Here is a 25604-nt window from a genome sequence, read left to right on the forward strand (position 1 = left end):
GGCAATTATGTTTAACTCCCTTATATGTTAAACCTGGTCTTTTAGACAGGCAATCATATCATCTGAAATATTCTCTACTACTTAAATTTATATTTTAATGCTTTTGTCATATTTCATTGACAAATATTTTTGGAAAAAAAATGTAAAAAAAACTGGTGTGCCTTTCTTATAAGAAGATATCTCTACTGCCTTAGCATTAAGTACGTTGTTGACTCTGAGACTCCAATAATATTTATAGTTTACAAAAATATATATCAGGTAAGGATGGCTATTCTTTAAAAAACTATCTTAAATCTATCGAGTTGATGGTACATTGTCTTTCTTTTGACCACTTGATTTGGTGATTTATTTTAGAGTCTTTCTATTATGTAATTGTTTTTGTCTTTATTGTAATAATTTGTTTTGTTTTTGTAAAAATAAGCTAGTCAGATAATTTACTGCTAGATTCCTTTTCCTATACTTTTCAGGAGTTTTGCCTCCATAATCAAATAAGATGCATGTGCCATCCTCTTCAGACTATTCTAATATTATCAAATACAAAAAAAGAACTCTTCAAATTTTCTGCACTCTGGAACTTTACTATAGAGATTTTCTTAGTATAATTATCATCAATTTTCCACTACACTATCAAGTACCACAATATTCATCTTGATTTGGGGCTTTTTTCATTTTCTTTTTATGCTGTTCTTTTGCCATTTAAATGCTGTGTAAAGATCACCCAAGATCTTATTAAATTGCAATTTCCCTGCTTTACTCTTAAAATTCTTATTTAATAACTTAAAAGTAGGTAATATCATTTTAACACAGAGACTAACTCTGACCAAGGTTGTCAATGTGCTGTCCTTTCAGAAACAGGGCTTTTTTCGACTGATAATGACCTGAAATCTGTTTAGGATGTCAAACTTCTTCAAACATTTGTTCTTGGATCTTAAGGTGAATATAGATCACTACCCAAAGAAGATTCTTCCTATCTGTCTACTTGGTGTTACTTGGTTCTGTTGCCGCCCTCTCCTCCTTTTGATTCTGCAATATTTGTTATGGAGTCCATGTATAAAATCTTCCTCACTGTTTTCATAACAAACAAGGTTTTATCTGCCTCAATGTTCTCGTCTTAGTAGGCACGTTCAACAGATACATGTCAGTTTTGCTCTGTGTTTTTGGTGTTTCCTTTTGGAAAATCTATATCCAGATGGTATATTAATATACATAGTTCCCAGAATGACTCTCACTGCTAAGAACTTTCAACTTTCAATGTTGAGGTGTTTCTGTGCTTGTAGCTTGTGAAGTACTCCTAACCCCATGGTTGGTGCTCTGAATCCAATGAGTGAAGAAGAATGTAAAATCTCTCCATGGACCACAGAGAAGATTTTCTCACTCTATTTGTACCACTAGCAAAGTCTAACTTGGGTGAATTTACATTTATGAAAATGTCACCTTCCCAAATGTACTAAATTTCACCTTTCCAAATGTACTACATTATGCTTACCTCTGTTCTCTCTAAAGGCATTGTTATGAGTTGGAATTCTGCCCTCCAAAAAGACATGCTGAAGTCCTAATTCACATTACTTCAGAATGTAATCTCAGTTGGAAATCGAATTAGTGTTGATACAGTTAGTTAAATTAATATTGATCACACCAGAGAAGAATAGGTCCTCAATCCAAAATGACTGATGATGTTTTAAGATGAAAACTTGTAAACAGAAAAAGATACAAAGGAAAGGGGGTCAAGAGAAGACAGAGGCAGAAATTGGACTATACTGTCACAGTTCATGGACTGTCTAGTACTAGCAGAATCTAGAAAAAGCAGTGAAGGGTCCTCCCCTACAGTCTTGTTGTTTTGTCTTGTTTCTGTTTTATTGTTGTTGTTAAGAAAAACATTTACTAGTACATAAGAAGCATCCTTTACCACAATCTTGAGCTCAAAATCGTGGTCTCCTAAAATGTAAACAAATAAACTTTCTATTGTTTTCAATCATGTTGTCTGTGGTCCTTTTTATGAGTCCCCTAAGAAGTTAATGCACTCATTTTGTAAAATGCTGACAACAGCAATTCTCAGATATAACAAGTGAGTCTATTAGGATGTAAGTTCTGTGAGATGAGCCACCAGAGTAGGTGGGGTTTTTTTTACACTCACATCTTTAGAATTTCACGTATTACCAGAAACCTACCAGACTTAAGATTACTGTTTAGATGCTTGAACAAAGGAGTATTCAATTTTTGCTTTACTACAAATCTTAAGGACCTTGATCAATATCTTAGTGAGAAGGATACAATCATCCTTCCTTTCTTCCTTATAATAATTTGAGAATCCAAAATTTGAGTTCCTAAAGAACTGAATGCTTGGAATCTTTCTTATTCTGACTTGTCTATCTTGTAACTCATAATAATTCTCTGTACATTTTTAAACAAGTTTCCTTTCAATTTTAATAATTTAGACTTATTTGCACTTTTATCTCCCCTTGATTTTAATGAATATGAAGGAAGATACTATACTACTATTAACTTATTGACTTTTTAAATTTATTTGATTTTTACAATGTGGTTATGACTTCAGTACAGCAAATTCCAACTTCATTGTCTAGAAAAAAAAACTTTATTGAAATATTGTTACTGAGTTGCCTAGACTCATTTAGCGAAGACTGAGACAGAGTTGGGATATTGGTCATTCCTTTCCCCTTCTTGCCTCTTACTTCTCCGTTAAATTGGTACTACTTTACCAAGAAAGGAAGATTTGTGAGTCATTTGTAAAATATTATGAAAGAGCACTGCAAACAACAGATTACTAAAGGGAACCTGAAAAGTATTGGCAAGTTGTGCCCTTCGATTATTGACCAGATTCTTATCTACTTCCAAATATTCATTCCTAACTTCCGGTGATCACATTGTTTAACAGAATGATCATTCAAATCAGGGCTTGCAGAAAAAACTAGCTAAATAAGCTTACTATCTGTTTTTTTACTTTTAAAAAAGTAGTTTACCTCGTAATGCTCAAGGGCTTCCAGCTGGTTTCCACTGGCTCCAACATTTACTATCTACCTACAAATAACATCACTTTAGAGGCTTGAAAGTCCCTTTCTAGGGAGTTCTCCCTTCCTTTTTGCTGACTAATTCTCTTCACAATTACTCAAATCTAACTTACTCAATTCCTTTGCCAGTCTCATGAGGAAACAGATAAATTCCAAAGACATTTGATGGTATTCTCTACATTTATAAAAATTAAATTTATAATAATGTCGTTTGGTAGAAAGTAACTAAGTTATACATACATGCATACAAACTTTCACATACACACGAACACATGCATGTATCTATTTATTTATACACAGAGATACTCCTCAACTTAAGATATAGTTGGATACTATTTTAGTTTAGCTCTAAAATGTCCCCAACATGTCTCAGAGCTGGGGCTTTTGGAAGGTGATTGGATCGTGGGGCACTATACTAATCAGTGGATTCACCCCTTGACAAGTATAGTAGCTGAATGTGGTGCTGGAAGTAGGATCTGGTTACAAATGGGTCACTGGAAGTGTGACCTAGAAAAATGCATTGTCCCCAGCTCCTCCCTTCTTCCCTGCTTCCTGCCTGCCATGAGTTGAGTTCCTCTATCACTTTCCTCTGCCATCCTGTTTCTGCCTTGGAGCCCACTGACCATGGACTGAAACACTGAGCCGAAATACACCTGTCTTCCTTAAGTTTTGGGAGTCAGGTATTTTGTCACTGTCATGTGAAAGTGACTAAGACACACACTAATAATTCATATGCTTCATAAATTAAAAGTATCTTAAGTCAAAAATGTATTGTTATACTATCTACTTACTGAACATTATGGCTTGCCCTATCCCAACAGAAATATCCTCAAACATATATCTGCCTACACTTGGACAAAATCAAGTAAAAAAAAAGTACAAAAAAGTGTTAGGAATATTTGTAATAAAGTGCTGACTATCTCATGTACATTACTGAATGCCTCTGTATAGGAAACACAGGCAATCCAATACAAAGTGCAGCACTAGCTGTGTACCCTGTGATCCCAGGGCCGACTGACTAGGCCAGCCACCACTACTCAGCATCACTAGAGAGTATAATAAGGAAGAACTGCAAACTGGGGACAGATCTAAATTCAAAATTCTGCACACAGTTTCCAGTGCATGTGTCTCACTTTTGCACTATCGTAAAGTATATAGAGACACACCACAGCAAGGCAAAAGCCATCTTTGTGTGCGTGTGTTTGTGCCCAGATATGATCTATACACATATAAATATTGTGTAATATAATTGTAATGAAAAAATAATCTAAAGTGCAATAACCCATAAATTTATTTTCATTAGAAATTATGGTAATAACCAATCAATACTTGCATTGACTCCTCTGTTAGTCCTTGGTAATCACAACTTACATTAGCCAGAAATTCACAACCTTGTAATTTCCATGACAAATGCAATACAAATCTATCCAAGAATACCTTTGTATTCACATCACTTTTTACTCACCTCCTCATGTGCAATGTGCATCTACTGGACTTACTCTCTACCCCTCTGCATTTAAAAAAATAATTAAATTTAAGTAACTTCTAATTGTCTTAAATCTAAGGAAAAGAAACAAAAAATAAAGGAAGTTAGAATAAGTATTAATGGGGCCAAGGATTTAGCTCAGTGGCACCACACCTGCCTCACAAGCGCAAGGTCCTGAGTTTGATCCCTGGTACAAAAAAAAAAAAGTATTACTGTACATTTTGTCATCCTTAAACCACAGAGATTCCACCTTTTCGTGCCCCCTGACCAACTATATGAGGAGAGCAATTCTGAGCCAAGTCATTAAAAAGAGAAAAGAAAAATAAAATTGCACAGAAAAGAACATTTATTCATTTTTATTCTATTAAATACATAATAACAGGCAGCCAAAATGAAAAATACTTAGGCTTATTAAAATAAATCTGATAAGGATTATGTATCTTTGCCAACGCCACCTCAACAAAATGAAATACCAGATACATCATAATTATTTCTAGTTATTTTTCTTATTCATATGTTTACATATATAAACACACATGCACACACATGTTTACTGTATATGCATTCTGCAGATATAAAGCTGGTCAAGTCACAAAAACTTATGAGCTTATAAAATACGACCAATGTGACTACAGGCAGTCACAACCACCATTCAATCAAAACACCTGCACCACATACACTTATTTTCCTTTTATTTATGAGAATAGAAGGTAGAAGAGATGTAATTTCTAGCACAGACTGCAATACAGACATTCCCCAATTTACCATGCATCAACTTATGGGCTACTTTATGGTGGTATGAAAGTGATACATATCCGTGTAGAAACCATGCCAAGAATTTTCAATTGTGATTTTTTTTTCCCAGTCCTTTAACTTGAGGTAAGATACCCTCAAGTTACTCTATTACCTATAAGACATAGTGCTCAATCAGTCACATAATCACAGGAATAAATAACCCACATTCTACCTACAGTGTACCATGTTGTCAGCATTCTGGGGTATAAGTATTCAATAAATTGCACCAGAGAATCAACATTTCATTTTAAAATAGGATTTATATTAAATTATTTTCCCAACTATAGGCTACAATAAGTGCCTTAAGCACTTTTAAAGTAAGCTAAACTAAGTTATGATGTTTGGTAGGTTGGGTGTATTAAATATGTTAATATTTTGAATTTATTAAGATTTATGAGAACATAACTCCATAAGTCAAGGATGATCTGTATTGCACTACTCATTTTAAATCCTTGAAGGAAAATGATAGAATGTGCTGACAATCTGAGGTTCTAAGAATGGCATGGTAAAATAGCAAAACACAGTTTGGAGAGAAATGTGTTTACTGGGAGGGAAACATTTGGTCTCACAAAGTCAGGCCGTGTTCAACAGAGGCTAGTTGTGAGTTTGAAATGGGAAATTGCATGAAGACAATAACACATAATGAAGAAAGCATTTATTTTTACTTAACATTTCCCATCAATAACATAAGGTTTTATATCAGCTCTCTGAACAGTTTCTTCCATTTTGGACTTTATACATACAAGTAATAACTCATTAATGAATGGAATTTCCTGCACATATGTCTCTATGATTTCTCTTAGTGCTTAGTATTCTTATGTAAGAGTACTTTTTTTTTACTCATGTAATTTTATTAACTACAGGTACATATATAACTGCTCTTTCATATCTAAAAATAATCCAACAAGTTATAATTTCAGGCTATACATATTTTCAGTTAAAGAACTAGATTTATAAAATACACAAGATAATGAATATTTTATCTTCATTCATCAGAAGCCTTAAGGAGAGCGGCATTCTTATATTTTTCTGCAATCTCTAATGTTTTCCAAAAGATCTTCAGACACACATTCTTCATATTCTCTATCAATTTTAGCAGTCTGCTCCTCAAGATGTTTCTCCACGGCTCCTACGTGCATGGCAACCATCTCTAGAAGACGCTGCAAGTTACTTCCCACTTTCCTTCTTTCTTCAGTTGTGGTCTGCACCACTAGTTGGCACTCCCGCTGCACGGCTTCCAGCTCGTTCGTGGGCTCACTGAGGCCCTCGTTGACGGCGCTCTCCAGCAGGTGCTTATGCTTCTCCAAGGACTCAAGCTCGCTGGCACATTTCTCATCCTCTTCCTCCGCTTCCTTGACTTTCTGTTGGTATAGGTCGTCCAGCTTCTGAACTTCCTCCTTCAGAGTCCTCACGCTTCTCCTGCTTTCTGTTTTCATTGTATTCAATTGCTCTAAAGTATCCTCCAAACCCATTTTCTTATTCCGAGCTTTATTAATTTTCTCTTCATTTTCATTTAGGAGTTCCTTGAGAGGTACATAAACTTGTGCCCTGTATTTGACAAGGCAGTTGGCACCACCTTCAGGATTAAACTTAATTTCAAAGTCATAACCTTTGGAATTCTCAGCACCTTTTGGGATAAGTTTCAATTTTCTAGCCAATTTGTGATATTCTGCTAATTGTGTTTCAATCGCTTCTTTGGCTCTGGCATACTTGAGCTCCTCATTCCACAACTGCCGCTGTTCAGCCTCTAGGTCCTTGGTTAATTTATTGATGGTTTGCTGCAAATCATTTTTTTCATGATTTATTCTCTCAATGTCGGCGACTGAGTACTTCCGGTTATCAACAACATTCTGTAGCCGAGCATTCTCCTGTTTTATTGTTTCACATTCCAGTTCTACTCTAGAAATTTCTTCATCGAGGCCACTCAATTTCTGGTCAAGAATGGCTGAATGGGACTCCAAATTGCTCATGTATGATTAATATTTTTGAATATCTGCTTGTAGGAAAGTTTTCAGTTTCCTCAAAGACTCTGGACGATTCGGTTCCTTTTCTCTTTCCCGCTCCAGTCTTGCAATCTGTTCATTCAACGCTTTGTTTTCTGTGGCTAATGATTCCAGCTTGGAAGCAATGACATTGTATAAATCCTTCAGCTTGGACTGCAGCTCTGCATTCATCTCTTCAAAGGTGTCAGCGCCAGTCATGAAGCTCTCGTAGCATCTAATGGTGTAGTCCAGAAATAACTTATTATGCATAATTCCATCTTCAGTTTCTTCTCCCCACGGCTGCCCATCATCAAATAAAAGTGAGCTCTCCTTCATGGCATTATGTATCTTGATGCAGTCTATGAGCCAAATCAAGGCTGCAAAGATGTGTAGCCAGGTGTGAGGGGTTCCCACCGTGTACATGGAGCTTTTGGACAGAGCAGAAGGATACCCAAGGTCTTTAAAAATTCTTGGAACCTCTTCTTCAAATTTTGTGTCAGGAAGCTCATAGGAGGGGCACAGGAAACCATAAAGAAAAGTGAAGATCTTTAGGAAGTCTTTAGCAGATGGAGCTTGGAAAGATTTCATGGATACACTGTATGCGTAAACATTTTCTGTAAGAAACTCACAGAGTTGTCGAATACACTGCTGAATGAACGCTTTGTCATTAAGTGGTCTTGGGTCCTTGATTTTTTCAGAACTGGAAAATATACCAAGTTGACTATTCCAGGATCTGTGCCCGCTTGTTCTTTTACCAAATACAGAGACTTTTCTTTCAGATGTAGGTTTGTTTACACTCAACCTTGCTGAAGGTTGGCTTCTCTTTGGTTTGAGGAGTATAAAGGCCTGGTTTATTCATGTCCAAGGATCTTAACTCCTGAATAGAGAGGCGACCAGCACCACCAGTGGAAATTGAACTGCGCTTCATGCTTACAACCTTCCTTCCAGTTTCCTGAAAAGACCCAGAGGCTGAATTTCTATGAGGTGGACAACTGATCGCCAGAGAGCAGTAAGAGTACTTTTAAAGAAAACAGCCACAATTGGAAGAAGAGGGAGACATAGTCACAAATATAATTTCTCTCAAAATTATAATAAAACTAATGGGATTCCTAGGGGTTTTTTCAGGAATATGTGGATGTTTATTTTGTTGCACAGGATAAGTGCTAAGAGGGATAATAACATGGACTTTGAAATCAAATGATATTTCATTCTTTTAAAAATATTTTTGATATGCCACTCTTCTCTATAAAATGGAGTTATTCCATTTAACAAAACTGCTCTGAAAATTAAAGGAGATACCATATACACAAAGCAGCTAATCTTCTTTTCCTGGTGTGGTCAGTAAAAAATAATTATTAATAAAAAGTTCCTAGAATAAACATTGTAATTGTTGTACAATTCCCAATGAGAAATGCAACTGTGTTGTATACCTACAATGTACCAATAAAATGTACCAATAAAAATTTTTTAAAAAAGAAACATTGTAATTGTTTTTTAAAATGTAGGTCACCTGTTTTAATTTAATGTAGTCGATTCCTCCAAGAAACATTTTGCTCAGGAAAAATGATGATATAAGACAATGAAGAATCTTACTTCAGAATACTCCTACCGATCAATTTGTTGGAGGTAATACTAAAGTTCCTGACTCGCAATTGTTTACCTTAGTGGTTTTTCAGTTTTATAAATGTACAAAAGCAATCCACATCCAGTACAAACCAGACATTAAACTTAGAATTTTTATATTTTCTCAGACTACAAATCCAAGTAGATACTTTCTCATAATACTGGACAATGGCAGCCAGAGGCAGCTTCCAGTCAGCACAAAAAGTGTGAGGCTAATTAACTGATACTCCTATAAGTGCTGCTCAGCTACTGTACTCAATGTATTACTTGTAATAAATACATTTTTTATTTACAATAATTGCAACTTATGATGTTTAGTGATGTAACTCCATCACATGATGAGTAAAAGATGAAGTCTATATGTAAGCGGACACTTACTAAACAACAGCTCACTCTCAAAGAATTGCTTCAAAGTTCTCACTTTTCTATACCCACTAACTATATAATTTGTTCAGAGCTCTAGCCTTTCAGAATCAGCTGTGTGCCTTCGAAGAGTCCCCGTTACAGCACTTAGCTGATGCCAAAGACTGTTAAATACCTCACCTGTAGCATTTATTTTCTGACACATTTCTAAAGCTTACTAAGTGCGGAAGTACAGGTAAACTTTTTCTGCTACAGTTAACAGGTTTCTGATGACATTTCAGTAATCTATAAAATAATATAAAGGAAGATATCATACACATACAGCTCAATAACCTAATTGTTTTTAATGAAAAAAAGAGATGAAGTCTATATTATTTTAGTAATTGCATTGCTTCTGTAGATTACCATTTACAATTCTTCATCAACAGCCTAATAGATCTTTAGGTTTTGTTGCTATGTAAGTAGCCAAAAGGAAAACAAACATCTGTACTTTACAATAAATAAATATATATGATACCTTTTCTACATTTTCTTTAAATAATGAGATAATGCTATGATAAATTCTCAAATATATTTGGAAAATAATAGTAATCTACAAATCTGTCTATCAGATTCTCAGCATTTTAATAGTTAACTAAGCTTTTTTCATGAAATTGCCCCAGTACTTTTTCCATAAGCTGTGTGTGAAGGTACAAAGTGATATATTTCAAAGGTAGTAAATTTATACTAGAGATAAAATCACTATCAGTTCTCTCAGAAAATTTATCTAAAACTTGAAAAAGGCAAAAGCATTTATTAGGTGTTCTTTTACTTACTACAGTGCTGGGCTTGACTTTTTTTCTGTTTCGTATTTTACCACTACAAAGGACAAGACATTAACATGTAGACTTTTGTCTGATAGGAATTTCTGCCCAATAAAAGAGATAATTCAGAAGGTTATGGTTTATGTTCCTATCAGATTTAAAACAGGGGAGATTATAGAAGGCAAGACGAACATAGAAAATTTATTCTAACATTGCTCAGAAATAAATAGCCTAATAAATGCTCTGTGAGGTAACTGTACTACATTAGTGTTTCCCTCCTTCACTGATGAATAAAATTTACAACATGATTTCATTTCATATCTGTATGAAGGGCATGTTTAACCTCTTGAAAGTCATACATTAATTACTATAAAATAAATTATACCATTAGTTCCTTCTCAAGTTGATAAGATTTATCATTCATCGATATAATTTAAATTAGTCTAATCACTTTGCAAAACAAGTTGGTATTTATAAAATAATTTATAGATTCTGCAAAATCTCAATCCAAATCACACAAGCTATTTTATTGAACTTAATAAGCTGATTCTATAATAAGTAAAAGATCAAACTACATAAGATTTGTGAGAACATTCAGGCATAGCTATCTTCCCTAGCTGTTACCAATAATTCTTATGATAGTACAGTCACTGAGGCATTATAGAAGTGGTATAGGGAAAGAAAATCATTAGTGGAGTAAAAATACAACCAAGAAATTGACCGGCATATATGTTATCAATATATAGGCAGTTCAATAAAAAAACAAGAGCTATCCAAACAGCAAAAAAGAAAATAAGGAAAATGAAAGAAAGAAATTGGATCACTAGCTCATACCACTTGAGGGATTAGGAAACATTTAAACTACTATTAAACATTAATGGTAAATATCTTTTTTCACCTTTGCATAATGAAGCAACACTTAATGTACAAAACAAAACCATAAAATATGTATAAAATTTTTCTGGGAAGATTATTTATTAAGCTAATAAATAATGTCACTGAGAGCTCAGAAAATTCCACAAGCTCAAATTAATGATAGACAGTAAATACTCTTTTGTTTTGTTTTAACTTTTATTAGTACATGCTTGCAGCACATAATGATTACCTTCACTGTAAGGAATTGGTAAATGTACCAATTGGTAAATGTAGATTGCAATTCTTTTTTTCCCCTTCCCTCCATCCTCCTTTTATTTTTACAGCACCAAATTCATTAATTTATTTTATAAGATCTTATAAAGTTAATTATAATGCCCAGTAGACATCCCTGCCAAGTATTAGCAGGCTGTAAGTGGCAAAAGCTTCTTGTCCCTCCATAATTCGGCTGTATTACCTTAGGGGTCCAACCAAAGCTTTCCATGACTCAAATGGGCATGCATGTCAGATAGAAGAGTCACCGAGTATGGATCTTCTGCTAGTGGCTGCCCCCCCTGAGACTTAAGTCCTAGTTCCTGAAGTAGCAGATCCCTGCTGAGTTAACTTCCAGCCAGGGTAAGCCTAACTCCAACTGAATTCTTTTCCTCTGAATTCCTCATTTGTTCTCATCATCAAGATATGCTAGTGGTTCCCTTTTACAGTCCTGCCTGTGATACCTGCTGTCACCAGATGTGCACCCGTCCTTCCCACCCTTACTGTGAAAAACACTGTGAATACTTGGTGTTTTTTGTCTTTGCTCCCGAGAGCAGTGAGAAGAGACCAAGACCCAGCTCTCTCTTTAAGTCTCTATGTCTATGTCTCCTGTTCTCTCTTTCTCATTTCCATCATACTGTCTTTCAAGAGATCAAGACCCATGGCTGGGACTCTCTATAATGTTCTTAATAATCATATATAAAGATTAAAAACCAGACTAATAGGCAAGAAAACTTATAAAACATGTTAGACAATTGTATTAAGTCAAGGTACACTTTGAGATGCATTGTCTGTGCTATATTACAAATTTTTTCTCTTTTTTCTATTATGTCTTTTATTTTGAGATATGTATTTTTTCATGTAAGAGAAACCATGAGAAAAAAAGTTCATAATAGGGAGACACTAACTGGATTAGAAAACTGGTAAGATTTAAAAATTAAAAATGTATAAAGAACCCCTGTTTGTTCACTTGTTTCTGTACTGGAATTAAACTCAGGGCTTTTGCAATAGGCTACATCTTTTTTTTAATTTCTTTCTTTTTTTAAAAATTTGAAGACATGGTCTCAGTAGCTAAAGTGCTCAGGCAGGGCTTGAACTTTCAGTGCCTTTGCCTCAGCCTCCCAGAGTACTGTGGTTACAGGCATATGTCACCGTGCTCAGTTTGAATGGACAAAGAACCTTTAATAAATCATTAGGAAAAGAACAGTCATGTAACCAAAGATGTGGAAATGGCATTTCACAGAAGAGGAACTGTATTTACAAATAAACTCAAGAAGAAATGTATAACCTCATCAATTTTCAGGGAACCACAAAGACCATCATGAGGTATAATAAAAAGATAGAACAATGCCAATTAGGAAAGGTATGAATCAAAGAATTTCTTATTGTCAGTGGAGTTACAGTGCGACTACTTTTGTAAACAAATTGGCATTATATAGTAAAACTGAGTATTTATGTACTTATAACACAACAATTCCATCCCTAGGTAAATGTCATAGAGAAATTTAAACATATTCATTAAGCTGCATGTACAAGAATGTACAAAGAAGTACTGCATGGTGGTAAATCAAAAAAGAAGAAACTTAAACACACAATGAAAATGAAATGGGTAAATTGTGGCATAATTAATAGAAAGTTACAGTGGAAATACTTAAACAATAGAAAGTTATAGCAGAAATTAATGAACTATAGCTATGTTCAACAATATGAATGGATATTAGTAGCATAATATTGAAATATCTAAGCCTAAGACTATGTGTAGCATGTTATCCACTTTAATAAAATTCAAAAAATATTTTTTAAAATGATGGAAATAAAATAACATTTGGGTATATCTATCTATCTATCTTTCAAACTCTTGTATATATTTTGAAAGCAAAAATATGAAAAACCAAAATGAAGATAGTGATGATTTCTGAGAGTGAGACTAGGGACGAAAGTGCAGAAACCCAGAGTTAGATGTAGACTATTTACCAAAAAAGTAGTTTTTTTCTGATGCAAGAAATAACAAACACAAAGGGGAAAATGTACAAGATAAAGTATACCATACTCAAGAAAAAAGAAGTTTAATATAGCTAAAATACAAAAAAGTATATAGGATAATAGCAAGATATGAAATAGAAATGTAAAAAAAACTCTCCCTCTAAAGCAACAAGAACTTGAACAGAAGCTAAGGAATTTTTATGCTTCTATCTAGATGGCCCCCCAAAGCCTCCTGTGGTAATAGGTGAGGCTTTTCAGTGGTGGCTTTTGGATGTGTGATGCTATGATTGATTCATGGCATGATGCTAGCCTTAAAGGTGTGAGTGCTAAAGGAGGTGTCATGGTTTGGGTCTAGATGTCCCCCCAAAGCCTCATGCGGTGGCTGAATCTAGCATGTGTGATGCTCAGATTAAGGATGTGTGATTACTAAACCAGAGCACTGACTGGTTTGGCACTGCTCTAATCCCAGTAGTCTGAATAAGATAAAAGGGGCAGAAAGACCCTGTTAAAGTCTCTTGTTGTTTTTGCTGTCTTCTGCCACCCTGCCTTAGAGCCAGCCAGTTATGGACTGAAACCTCTACAAATTGTAATCCAAACAAACATTTACCCCTTTAACTTTGGGTGTTGCCTATTTTGTCTCAACAATGAGAGAACAGTAATTAACACAGGAGGGCAGCCTGGATAAAATATAAGAAACAGAAAGAGGGATGTTGTTGTCACTACTTGTCACTTGTTTCTTGCTGCCTTCTGCCCGCCTGCTCTGTTATGCCCTCTGCCACAGCACCCTGCCTTGGAGCCAGCCAACCATAACCTGAAGTCTCTACAAACCATGAGCTAAATAAACCTTCCCTCCTTTAACTTTGGGTGTTGGGTATTTTGTCTCAGTGATGAGAAAAGTAACTAAGACAGAAATACATTAATACATAATGAGAATAACATTATTACGAAGACATTTACTGAGAATGCTAAGCACTTAGACATGCAGTCTTATTTACTCCTCAAGACAAATCTCTAATAGGTAATACTAATATTTTCATTTTGTAGGAAACAGAGGCATTTGCCCAAAATTACGAAAATGGTGAAGGGCTGGAAGTAGTTTTCATACCCTAACAGTCTAACTGTAAACTCCACATGCTTAGCCTTGTGTTTCACCCTTACATTAGTCAAATTTATGTTTTTTGTTGTCGTATGTTGTTTTATCTGATCAAAAGGTAAATAAACTATAGAGTATGTTAACATACCTCAATAGGGACTTTAGGAATTTTTTGGATAAAATTTACTTACATATGAGAAATGCCCAGTGTGTAAATATAATTAATTTCCTAAGATCTTATCATGTGCTTAATACTATAGAAGTGGATTAGACAGACAAGGAAATGTGGCACTGAGATTCCCCTTCTTCAATATTCACTGCATAATTTCCAGCTGCCAGCTGCTTCAGGGTCACCTCAGCTGCAAAGACCTGCCTTGTCTGCAGCCATACTTTTCCCAGGATAACCCACAACTCAAACTCTGTATCAGAGTCTGCTCCTGAAGAATCCAGCCGGAAACACTCACAATTATCTTCCATTATACTGCCTACAAATTTAATGGTAACTTTATTGAATCAAAAAACAAATCACTGATTATGATTAAAGTGGCAATAAACTCTTAGATAAGAGCAAACTGCTTTACTACAAAAAAAGTGTTCGAAATAATTTAGGATTCTACTTTTACAATATGATAGATCAGATGTCCAAAAAGCCAACCCAAAGAAAAGATCTACCAAAGTTAAATAAGTTAACTAAATTTCTATATGCTTTCCAACATCTCATGCTTCATCATCAAGAAAGAGGAAATCATTAGAAGCCAAGGTAGGGCAGGATAGAACAGGACAGGGAAAGAAAAAACATAAAAGGAAAAATCTAGACAAGTAAGTTAGCATGAAACATGCTGTTTTTCCCCCTGGGTGATCTGCCAATTTTCCATGGCACAAAGTTTGTATTTTGACAAGCAAGCAACCTTTCAGAACTCCCCATAAAAGTCTACAAACCCTGACAGGCAACAATATTAGTGCATGAACTCGGCAAAAGCATTTGCAGAAGAAACAGACTGTGAGTACACTTACTCACATTGGCCATACGAGGGTGACATTGAGGAATACAGTGGCTAATTAAATAAGAAAAAATATCACAATAAAAGACACATTGCCATCAAACCCCTCAAAGTACTTGCCTTTGTTTCAAACATACTTTGGCAACTTTTATGCCACTTTCTAAAGTAGTTTCTGGAAGTAGTTCGTGTTTTTAGTTGTGGTGTCCTGACTGCCTCAATGTCCTGAATCACTTCAAAACGTTTATAGTTCATGGTCATTTTGAATTTGGTTGCAAGCTAGAAGTCTTGCAATGCCAGAGCTTATGAGTAAAATGGAAGAGGACCTACCATAATATTTTTATGACCCTACCTTTCTGTTGGATGGCACTCAGCAGCAGCATTCACCATATTTTTTTTAATCAAACTTCATAAAAACCAAAAAGAAGACATCCAGAACTGCCTCAGAAAGAGGCAGAAGGATGGGATATCTGTACTCAAAGCAAGGAAGAGTATTTTGAGAAGGATTAATGGCAATGTGTCTTTTACTGCATTAAATTTTGATCAACATTTATATTTCTGAGCCATATTGAAAAGATAGATACTCAAACTTGTAATGAATTTACTCATGCTACTACAACAAAACACCATAGGTTTATGGGAGGCTTAAACTAATTTATTTCTCACAGTTCTAGAGGCTAGAAGTCCAAGATCAAGGTGCCAGCAGGATCGATCGCTCCTCCAGTCTCTCCTTAGCTTGCAGATGGCAACCTTCTCGTTGTGTCTCCCACAGCCATTCCTCTGCACATACACTCCACGAATTCAAATTTAAGCACATGAGTAGTGTTGGACTAAGGCCCACCCTGATAGCCTCATTTTAACTAAATACCCCTTCAAAGAACCCATCTTTAAATACAGTCACATTCTGAGGTACTAGGGATGAGAGTTTCAACCCAAGAACTTTGGTGCAACACAAGTGAATGCATAACACTGGTTAGCAGTAAGTCTGAAATACTGACTGCAATTCCTCACTTGCTCTTCTTTCTTACGCCTATTCTGTCTCTCTACCAAAGTAACAATCATCAGTCCCCAGCAACCTCTACCTGGTACGATTCAAAAAGTTAAGTTTCAACCTCACCGTATTTACTCTATTACTATTAGATACAACTAGCCTCTTCCCCCGCCTTAAATGACTCTCTTCCCTTGACTCTCAGGGCATTCCATGTTCTTCCTACGTCACAGGTGACAATCCTTTGCTGTTTCTCTTTATTACTAACATATTACTTGCCTTTTATAGCTAAACTGTAATCCACATATACGCCCAGGGTTGTCAAATATTTATCTCCAGTCCAGTCCTTTCTCCCAAAATCTTGTATTCAACTGCCTATTCCACTATTCTACTTTACCTATCTAGTGGACATTTCCAAGCCAACGTATCCAAACCTAATTAAATTCCTAATTTTCACCTCTGAAACCTTCTTCTCCTGTAACCTGATGTGAAATATACTCTTCTCATACTTCAGCCCAAATTACGCAGTTATACCTTAATCTTCTTCTTTTTTTATTCTTTTATTGGTACATTTTAGGTATACAATACATTTACATTTATCATTGGGTGCGTGTACCTCTACTTGATGTATCTTGGTTCTTATTTTTTTCCCCCATTAGCTGTGTGTCCTTCACCCCTCCACCCTTCCCATTTACATAGATTTCATTTCCATTTTTTTTTCTTTTCGAAATCTTTTCACTTGAGAATATATCAGTATTATTCTCTACACTTCTTTGAATATTACAAATCTTAGTAGAATAAGAAGCAAAAAGAAAAAAAGTGTTCACTTCATGTACGATGTGACATACTGAAATTTGTTTTCAAGCATAAATTTATTTTCAACACAAGACATAGAATGAAGCAACCAAACAAAGCTTTAAGTGAAAAATGGAAATACTGAAACCAATTGAACCTCCATCCATGTATCAATCTACAAAAACAGCAGCAAAATATTACACACCATTGAAAATACTGTGATGTGCAAAGTCTTCTATTCTAAGGCATGACCTTTAATTAGATACGACTGCAAAAACTGCCAGATTGAATTCTTGGTGTGATTGATGTACAGTGGAACAGGAGAAAGTACTGGAAAGGAAATAACCACCCACTTTCTTCTTCCCGTCACTTTATTGTGTCTAAGAAAGCAGGCAGTCTGATCTACCTATTAATTTTCTATCCCCATCTTCTCCCTTCCCCCAATTAATTCTAATTATGACATCCAGGATTCTATAAAAGTTCAGAATTGTTTTAAGGAAGATAAAGTTTTCCACCGCATAGCTTCTTAGAGCCTTATAAAACTTCAAGTTCCACTAAAGAAATACTAATGAGCTTTTGCTTGTAATTGTATTTCCAGGACTTAGAACATCGTAGATGCTCATTAATATATATGGAATTAAAAATTGTCCTGCAGTAGTTACATTTAACATCCTGTAACCATCCAAAGTTGATAGCTATCAGCAGGCAGAGGCTGGCAATCTGTGGATACTGCCATCTGGCATCTATGCTAGGAAACAGAAACTCTCAAATAACCTTGCTCCAAAAGGGAGAATACATTTGTTAATTTGAGAATTCATGGTTCTGATTTGCTATGGATGATATGAATAATCAGGCATGCCATGATACCTCTTTATTTTCTCAACTAGACTTAATTATCATACAAATTTTCAATAAAAATATTCACCAGGACACTAAGAAACATTCAATAAACTTTTTTTGCCTCTCTTCCAAGGCTTGCCCTGCTCCCCTTAGCTCTCATTTTTTACACCAGCTGAACCTTCTTCTTCAGCAAAGTCTTAGTGACAAACATGTATTCTCCTTTCATGTATTCTGCCCTCATCAAAATACTGCATACAGAGGAAGTGCCTCTTTTATGGTCTGTGTCTTTTAAGGAGACCATAGAAATCAAATAATGTGTTCCATGTGATAAGATAGAAAACACAGAAATGTAACTATTTAATTCTTAAAATGCTTCTATAAATAGAAATTTGGTTGTTTGCATGTTGAAGGTATATACTTTCCTTGAGCACAGTGGAAGCAACTTAGCTTAGTGCTGACATGAATAATGAGCAAAAATAGACTGAAATAGACAGGAAGCTACCAGATGGAATGCCTCATTAATAACATCTAACTCTGAGCCTCATCAAGAGTTGATTTGAGGGCATGTTTCTTGCTGGGTGTTCCTCCAAAGCTGCCAGTAATGGCTTTATTTGTATCTAAAATTGTAAGGGCAGGAGCTGTGTCTATTTTGTGCATTTTCCTTGTGTTTTTAGTACCTACTACAGTACTAGATATATTTGTTAGGTATTCTTCAGTCTCAATACTTTTGCTGAGTGTTGAATGAATTGTGCTATATAAAAGTTTAATTTTCCTCCTATGTTTATAACTTTGGAAATCATGCTGACAATGTTCAACATGATGTTGTTCAGATGTTTTTCTAGTTTTTAGTCATCCTTTCTCTATATGCACTTATATTATTTGGATTTCCTGCAGCATTCACCTTCAACAGCACATCAAATGGATTAATAGTATGTTCTTCAGTGTGATAGAAGCAAAGCTGAAAAAGAAATATTTTTCTCACTGAAATTTTCTGAAAAATTACTGCTATACTTCACAAAAATTAAGGATAAAATGTAGCTAAAATGTATATATTATATAAATATTTACTCAAATATTCAAATAAATACATGCATTTAAATATAGGCTGTGTATCATTTCTAAAAAATGCTTGGAACCAGAAGTGTTTCAAACTTCTGTGGACTTTTTTGCAGTTTGAACTAGTTGCTCATACACAATGAGATATCTTGGGAAGGATAAATGTCTAAATATAAAATGCATTCATGTTTCATATATATCTTATATAAATAACTGAAGGTAATTTTAAACAATGTTGTAAATAACTCTGTGCATGCAACAAAATTCAGTCTTGGTCATCTTCTCCAGTCTCAAACCTAGGTCTTGGATGAGGTTGGGGTAGAAAAAGGATATATTAAATGTGTATTTCATCTGGCAGCATACAGGCTAAGATAGAGGGGGAAATGTACTTTCCAGAGATAATTTTAGAATTGTTGCCAGGCCCAGGGCTATGCTAGTCCCAGCTTCTCAGGAAGCTGAGTAAGGAGAATCACTTGAAGAGTTCAGGGTGAAACTGGAAAAACAGTGAGCATTCTCTCTGAAAATAATTTAAAAATCAAAAATCTTATGAAGAATTATAGGATGAACGTGGAGCAGCCCATGATGTCCACTGAGAATGATGACAAATAAGCAACTGTTTACCATAACATCATATTCTATTAAAAAAATTTTATTTCCTCAAATGTTATGAGTGGCTTGATCAAAATAAGACTTTTTAATATTTTAATATACTGTCAGTTTTTCAATCCCATGAAAAACATGATATATGATGCACAATAGCAAGTTCATACTTAAGTCTTGTATCATAAGATTTATTTTCAGTAACGAGCAAATCTTCACTTTCCTATATCCTAGATGCTATATGCATAAACATATCAGAATGCATACAAACATTGGAAATAAATGGGATACGTGTTTATATAATACAGAGGATTGTGGCCCCATAAAATTATATAGCCTAATGATAATGTGGCCAATTTAGTTGGCATAAATACACTCTACAATGCTTGCAAGGCCATGAAACTGCCTACACATTGGTCAGAATGTATCCCTGTCCCTTAAACAATGAATGACACTCTAAAGGGTCCCTCACTATGACTCTTAGTTCCTGCCACATCATTTTCTTTGGATAGTTCAATGTATTCTTGTCTGTTCTTCCACTATCATCAACAATAAATCATGGACTGCGACTTGCACTTTTGTATAACACTGAGTGTGCCAATCTTACAGTATATACCAAAAAAATCCTAATGGAAGAATCAGATTCAAAATGGCAAAACACCTCTTTTATTCATTGTAATAGTAAAAAGTGGACCTCATGGCAATTATGAGAGCCATTTAGTAGCTTCAGTGATGTGTCTTCTGTTATTTACGTATAAAGTATAAAAATAAAGGCCAAAAATACAGATATAGATGCATCATGTCACCATAAAGTTAGGCAAAATTACCTGAAATGTATTCTGAATTATTTACGTGTCATAAATAATGATAGTAGCAAAACAGGGTGATGGAAAATGAGTGATATTAATATCAAATGAATTTTCTGAATACAAGGTCATTATCTTTACAGTTTCAAGTACTTTAAAAGCTGCTTGAATTTCTTTCATGGGGAAGAATATTAATAGGAAACCATTATTCTACTTGTAAACCAGCATGTGCTTTTTTGAAAAAGGCATATATTTCCAGCATATGAAAGATATATGCTTATTTACTCAGAAATGTACAATTAAATAAAAGATTTAAAGTTACAATTTGAAAAGTTCCAACTAAATTTAATGCAGAGCAAACTTGCTGGTATGCATTAAGGAACATAATTTACATGAAAATTTGTTAAACCAGTTGAATTCATTTCTCATTGTAATCAGCAGTGAGAATCATCATATTAGGAACTCTACTTCCTAACATGTTTAGTTCAGAAATTGCCATGAAAAGGTCCAAGTTGAAGTGTAAGACACTATTCCAGAAATCTGAGGCTAAGGACCCTAGGTTCAATCTCCAGCACAACAAAAGGAGAAAGAAAGAAAGGTAGAAAGGAAGAAAAGAAAGAAAGAAAGAAGGAAAGAAAGAAAGAAAGAAAGAAAGAAAGAGAGAGAGAGAGAGAAAGAGAGAGAGAAAGAGAAAGAAAGAGAAAGAAAAAAGGAAAGAGAAAGAAAGAAAGAAAAAAAGAGAGAGAGAGAAAGAAAGAAAGAAAGAAAGAAAGAAAGAAAGAAAGAAAGAAAGAAAGAAAGAAAGAAAGAAAGAAAGAGAAAAGAACACAGTCTGGGATCCAATAAATGTAAATTTTTATAATACAGATAAAGTGCATTTTTAAGACTTGGCCCCCATTTCTTTTACTTTACTTGTAAAAACACTAGACATGAAGAGTCAAGATCTCCTATATAAGTAGTTCTTTAGAACTAAATTTCATTTATCAATAGAGAAACAAATATCAGAGTAGATAAAATGTAAACGGAGATGTTCCTCTTAAACACGAAGTGATAGAGCAAGAACTGAGTATCTCTGACTCTTTCATGGTAACTCTTGTTAAAGTACCAAATTTCTCCTACCATCCCAACTTTCCTAGCCTCAAATGGATTCCATTTAAGAATCTTGAAAAGGTTTTTGTAGAGGCCATCAATAGTGGAATGAGAGCATAATACCAATCACAATGTCTGCAATCAGTTCTAGAGAATGAACATTTCCATTTTACATGCTTCCAAATGAAAAACAAAAAGCTTTTATTTTATATAAAAACTATTCAATTTTTAGTTTCCTAATTAATTTCACCAGTGGTTTGTTTCTTGTAAATCTACAGAAACATAAGTCCTTTTACTTTTATATAAAATATTATTTTCAAGAAAGTTAGAATCACGTGGAAAATTACACTGAAAAAATATTTTACTCTCCATATTATAATCATGAGTAGGCTCAAGTATTTTCAAAGATTGAGAAATAGTCTTTAGATAGCAATAGCTTTATTAGACTATGTTTTCCTCCAAGCATAACGAAATTCCTAGCTCAACTGCAGAACAAATTATGTGTAATTCGTTTCCACACTTCTTTTAGAAGTGTTCAAGCAAATATCAAATAGAAATGGCATGTATTGACTTATGTTCCAATGATTTATAACCCAACTTAGGTGTTACTGACTAAAAGCCAATAAAAATTATTCATTATGAGTTATTATCCAAACACATACTTTAAAATAGTCTATTTAAGGGAGAACCATTTTAGTTCTAAGCGTTAGTGTCATAAAAACCACAAGCATTAATGGAACACAGATTTATTTATTTATTTGCAGGAGTTTCCTTCTTGCTGCTTTATGACTGTTTGTCAGTAATAAAAACTGGTTAGCACTTCCCTTGCTCATTAGGTAGAATTATTCCCTTGACTGGTGACGCCAATGTATTTGTAACAATCCCATCTGCAATGCTGGCAGCCTGGCCTAAAAATACTGACAAAAAGAACAGAAGCAGGCATTTTAAGAGAAAGCTACTTAGCCACTGAATTCTAGAAAAAGTCATATATAATATGATTATGCAATGATCGTCCCAAACTTTATATTTACAAATATGCTATATCTACTTAACTTTCTAATATGTATCTTTAATAATGATTGAAAGACTTCACAACAAATGTTGAGTGTGACATATTCCAAATACTTTCCATTTCAATAAAATGTTATAGAAAGAATATTAGATCACATTAGAACAACTCAATAATGATTTCAAGTCAGAGTACTCGATATATTCAATTATTTTAAGTATCTCAAAAATAAACGGCTTAATGAATGTTAAATATCAAAGAGTTTTCAGAAATGTGTATCGTATTTATCATTAAAGTAAAGATATTTAAAGCATGCAATATTAGTTCTTTGAAACTACAGGTTATTAAAAGTATTTTACCTTGGAGAAATAAGTAAATAGCTGATAATTATAATTTTAGCCACATCAACAGAAACATTCACATGGTTTTCATTATTTCAATCCTTGGTATTACAGCTTAACCTACATTACCTTTTGCTTGAATCAGATAATGATGGCTGAAGCCGTGGAAAAGGCACAAATGTAGATCCACAAGGAACTAGCTGTGGAGACATTATGATCTTCTGCTCAGATATTTGTTCAAATGAAATTTATTTACAGTCACACACTCCTTTCAGCCAGTAGCATGATCAAAGAAATGGAGTCTTTAGTTTTAATCATAATTTTTAAGGATTTTCTAGGATGTAAACATTTCAGCTTCAGCAGCTGACTCTAATTTCTTTAATGCTACTCTTGATTCAGCATCGCTTGACAGACTATTAAGGAAATGTTGATGATGCAGGAAGGCCAGTGTACTGGTTAACGTGATTATTTTACAGAGCACTGTGCATTCATTAATAGCAAATACATTGTCACAATTTTCTTCTGTACTTCTTTTTAAAAATCTTTTATTTATATTTATTTAGTCTCAAGATGTTTGGTGTTCAAAATGTTAAACATTTCACTTGTTTCAGAAAATATAACATCTTTGGTGAACAAAATCAAGTGTTAATTTTAAGAAACTCTAGGATATTGATACAAGGTGTATCAAACGCACAAGTCTTACAAATCAGGACTATATGTAGCTATCATATCGCATGCATGCCAGCATAAGCCCTCTATAATAAAAAAAGTATATAGACACTAAATGTCCAAGAGGACGCAGTTTTTTGATAAGTGCTCTATAAAAATAGCTGACACATTTAGAAACCAATAAATATGGAGAAATCTCTGGTGAGTATATTAACAATAGCACAATAAACAAAAAAAATATATATATATGGATTCATAAAAATACAGAAATATACAAAATGCACAAATCCCATTAAAAGGCAAACAAAATATTATGAAATTATGTGGCATTTATATGGCTACAATGGTGCATGGCAGTATACAAATATTGTGTATGCTCTTACACCTAAACCCTTATTCTAATTGAAAATCAAAGTAAGGTAATAGTTTAATGACAGAAAATCACTTCAATATTTTTAGCACAGTTATAGTACAGAATAGTACCACAATCATTAATAGCAATCTAAAGATACACATGATGTACTATTTAGTGGAAAATTAATAAGCAAAAACAAACAAAACCAGGTTATCAAACAATGCTTGATTTGATCCTCTTTAGGTAAATCATATATATCATATGCATACATATCATGTATAGACATATATATATTTTACAAATATATATAAAGTTATGTTATATATAAATTTAGGGGAGAAATTCTATTTGAGTTGATGAAATTAAACTGAGCTTTAATTTTAGTTTCCTAGTCATTATTTTCTTCCTTCACTATGGTGACCAGAGTACTTATGAAATAAAAGCAGAACACAAAACAAAATCCACCATTTTTACCTAGTAACACCAGTATTTCAAGGCTTAAGCATGATTTTACTTCCTGAAATGTTTATCCTTTCCAAATCACCTATCAATATTTGAATATATGAACATGACATAGATACATAGTAAGGCCATTTAAAAATAGGCCATACTGGAAATCATAAAATGCCTTTCTCATAACTCCTTTTTATGACTTAGTTTACCCAATCGAACTTTGATCCCTGCCACTTTTCTATAGTTATTTGCTAAGTTCAGGCAAAAATTTAAAACTGAATCAAAAATCAAATATTGATCATAAATAACAATTTTACTGAACATACATGCTTGACCTGTTTTCCACCCAGAGATGGAACTGTAGCATCTAATATTTTCATGACTTTTATTCTGCTCATGAGTCAGTGGGGACTTGCTCACTCTCTTCCTTCCATTACAAAATAAGGGCTTTCCCATGTACAGCTTTGGAGGCATTTTCTTCCACTCAGATGAGGTGAGTCCATACTTTTCTACAACTTCCATCAGGGTAAAAATATATATATGCAGTTCCCAAAGCAAAATCCCTTCACAAACCTACAAAAGAATAAGTTACCCTCAGAGGACTATAATGTTGAAGAAAGTGGCATAACATGAAAGGACAAACTTTGCAGCCACACTGATTTGCATTTAAAACCAGCTACAGTACTGCATAACTATGGTATTCCTAATGCACCCACAGAATTTAACTGTGCTGAGTCTCACAATTTCCTCTAAGTGGAATAATGATTTTTTTACTTTTTTTTTTTTTGGTACCAGGGATCGAACTTGGGACCTTGTGCTTGTGAGGCAGGTGGTGGAACCACTGAGCTAAATCCTTGGCCAATTTACTTTTTCTTTTTAGTTTTATTAGTACATGTTTGTGACATATAATGATTATATTCACTACAAGGGATTTATGTGCATAACACAATTCAATTCTTTGTCTCCCTTCCCTACACCCTTTTTCATTTTTCCAGCACCGGATTCATTTATCTTAGAAGACCTTTTAAAGTTAATTATTATATATACATTTTGAAAACTAGGCTAAAGGGCCAAAGAGCATATAAAACATGTAACACAATTGATCTAAGTCAAAGTATACTTTTAGATACATTGTCTACACTATATTACAATACCTTTTTTTCCTATAATCTGTCTTTTAGAGAGTTTTTCATGAAAGAGAAGCCATTCAACACTTAAGCTTGTGTATCTGTGTTACTTCCCTTAACATTATGGTCTCAAGGTACATCTATGTTCCTATGAATGACTCAAGTTTATCCTTTTATGGCAAAGCCATTATGTATAAAT

General features: G+C 34.2%; 1 protein-coding gene and 1 pseudogene across 8 annotated transcripts in view; both read right to left on the bottom strand.

The window, feature by feature from the left end:
- Kcnt2 (potassium sodium-activated channel subfamily T member 2) overlaps window positions 1-25604 on the bottom strand; it is a 394041-nt gene that overhangs the window by 285335 nt on the left and 83102 nt on the right. The window lies entirely within an intron of this gene.
- Window positions 6137-21556, bottom strand: LOC147823164 (kinetochore protein NDC80 homolog pseudogene; annotated as a pseudogene).

Source organism: Heterocephalus glaber, unplaced genomic scaffold (genome assembly GCF_053883595.1).
Source record: "Heterocephalus glaber isolate CG9 unplaced genomic scaffold, H.glaber_assembly_v1.0 deba00001600, whole genome shotgun sequence".
Classification (NCBI taxonomy): Eukaryota; Metazoa; Chordata; class Mammalia; order Rodentia; family Bathyergidae; genus Heterocephalus; species Heterocephalus glaber.